This window comes from Amphimedon queenslandica, unplaced genomic scaffold (genome assembly GCF_000090795.2).
Source record: "Amphimedon queenslandica unplaced genomic scaffold, v1.1 AMPQUscaffold_13428, whole genome shotgun sequence".
In the NCBI taxonomy this organism is placed as follows: Eukaryota; Metazoa; Porifera; class Demospongiae; order Haplosclerida; family Niphatidae; genus Amphimedon; species Amphimedon queenslandica.
This window is the reverse complement of record NW_003546336.1, coordinates 75691-77997: the sequence shown is the minus strand read 5'-3', so window position 1 is coordinate 77997 and position 2307 is coordinate 75691. Positions and strand designations below refer to the sequence as shown.

Below are 2307 nucleotides of genomic sequence, written 5' to 3'. Positions count from 1 at the left end.
CTACTAATCCTGATCCTTGTATATTAAATAATGTATCAGTTTCTCCTATTAATATTGTTGGAATAGGTTCATCTAAGAACATCAGTTTTAGAGGTAAAATTTCAATTTCATTTCAAAGAGGTGTAGATCCAACCATTTTCTAGGCCGTAACTCATTTAATCTAAATTTTGATAACTACACTAAGACTGGTGATATTACATTGCATTTCAATATAGAACAAGTAAGAAATAAAAACTAGACAATTACATTATGATATACTTGCAATAATTCAAGTTTACTGGTGAACCCTCTGGGAATATAGCTGTTATTATACAGTGTAATGAAACTGGTATTGTACTAATTGAGAATGCTAAACAACTAATAAATAAAGCAGGATCAATAGCAGGATCAGTATCAATACCATTCAATCAAAAGTGTAATATCAGTATTGTATCTAGTTGTAAGGATGGCAGTAAATTTATACAGACGATTGGTAAGCATTCAGTATTTATGTGTATTATTTTATTGAAATTTTTAACAGATATAACTATTCCTCCTATAAAAACTAGCTCATCATCACCAAGTGTCACACCAACTTTAGCACCAACTGCTTCACAAAGGACATCATTATCAGGTTGATTATTAATTATATTAATTTTTTATTGAAATATTGTTTCATTATAATAGGTATAATCTCTGGTGTTGTTGTTGGTTTTGTTGTACTGCTAGTCATTGTAATTGCTATAATATGCTGTTTAATCCTGAAATATAAGTTTTCAAAAAGTTAGTATTATATTTCATCAATTATTATCATGATTATAATAGAGTATGATGGCATATGCAAAAAAGTAAAAGATTATAAAGAAAAAATAACAAAAAGGTATTTTATCTGATATACTTCACACTTTAATAAAATAAATACCTCAGGTTAAAAAGAAAATGATAAATTCAATTATGTAGTAATGAAACTGATGCAAGGAATTTAGCATATGCATGCATGTTAATGATAGTAAATAGTCATGCACGATATTTTTTGATACAATTAAATTTTATCAATTTAAATTTAAATTAATTTTTTCAGATTCACATGCTAATTTTTCCTCTCCTTCTCCTCCCCTCTTTAAAGAGGGGAAAGAGGAGCTACCTACCTGCTGTTCTGCTGTTGCAGATCAAGTAGCATCCTACTTGTATATCATGCACGCATAATACCTACTCAATTTAAAACTGCCTATTCTGTCAGCTAGTGTTTTTTTTAATATTTTAATACTATTTCATCACCTACAAAGTACCCAGCCCCAAATGATTTCTAGTACATTTTTATTGCTGCAGTTTAATATGTACATGTAATAATGCTAGACTTGTTAGTAACTCATTTGTAAGTAATATTAGACATTATAGATGTTATCAAATAGTTTATGTATTTTAGCAAGAGTGGATAATTATTTAGGGAGAGTGTCTAACCCACCTATAATCTGTGATACCACAGTGCGTAAGTTTACATAGCATGGTTATTAGCACCAAGTAGCCATTCTTGCGTCCTTATACTGATTCCAAGTCAGAAGGCTGCAAATAAGAAAGAGCCAACCATTAGAAGAACATATGTGTTATCATTAATCTAGGTCATGATCATTATTAATTGCTATGTGTTTAATATTTAAAAATTGTGTACACTTTTGATCTTATTGGCCTCATTTGTCTACCATTCTGTCTGTTATATACATCAAAATCTCATTTTAAAGTTGTGTATTTTACACTTATTTTTGCTGTGATACTATTAAAAGCTATAGTTTAAATGTGTGTCCTTTTTCTAAATTTCAGAATCATGTATACATAAGATATCAATCTTTATTATTAGTATGTTTTTAAATTTAACTAATTACATGCTAACTGCTCCATCTCGTCCTATTTGTCCATAAGCAGGATTATTATTAATCATTAAAGTGTTAAATTCATATGCTTCATTACACGAAGTAGGAACCTCCTGTTGTCGTTTTTGTAATGAAGCAAACCCTGTAATTAATAATTAATAATAAATAGTGTATATACATATACTTACTGCTTAACTTCCTTTTGTACATAATAATAATAAACACAATAAGACAAGTTAGTGATACTGTAGTAACAGCACCCACTGGTATTGATGTGACAATAACTATAATATCATAGATAACATAATGGTATGTATTAGTCCAGTATATTTAAACATGTATGTAAAACTAACCAATACTAATATTAAAACTTGTTGAAACAGGTGTGACAGTAGGAGATGTGATAGTAGGAAATGTTTGTATAGTAATAGTATCATGATCAGTAGTAGTAGTAGCAGTA

General features: G+C 28.9%; 1 long non-coding RNA gene across 1 annotated transcript; it reads left to right on the top strand.

Moving 5' to 3' along the window:
* Positions 1-12: 12 nt before the first annotated feature.
* On the top strand, positions 13-827 carry LOC109581628 (uncharacterized). The gene is made up of 6 exons (XR_002184703.1): positions 13-93; positions 144-220; positions 274-472; positions 521-613; positions 667-762; positions 805-827. It is a non-coding gene; the product is annotated as an uncharacterized LOC109581628 (long non-coding RNA).
* The last annotated feature ends 1480 nt before the right edge of the window (positions 828-2307 follow it).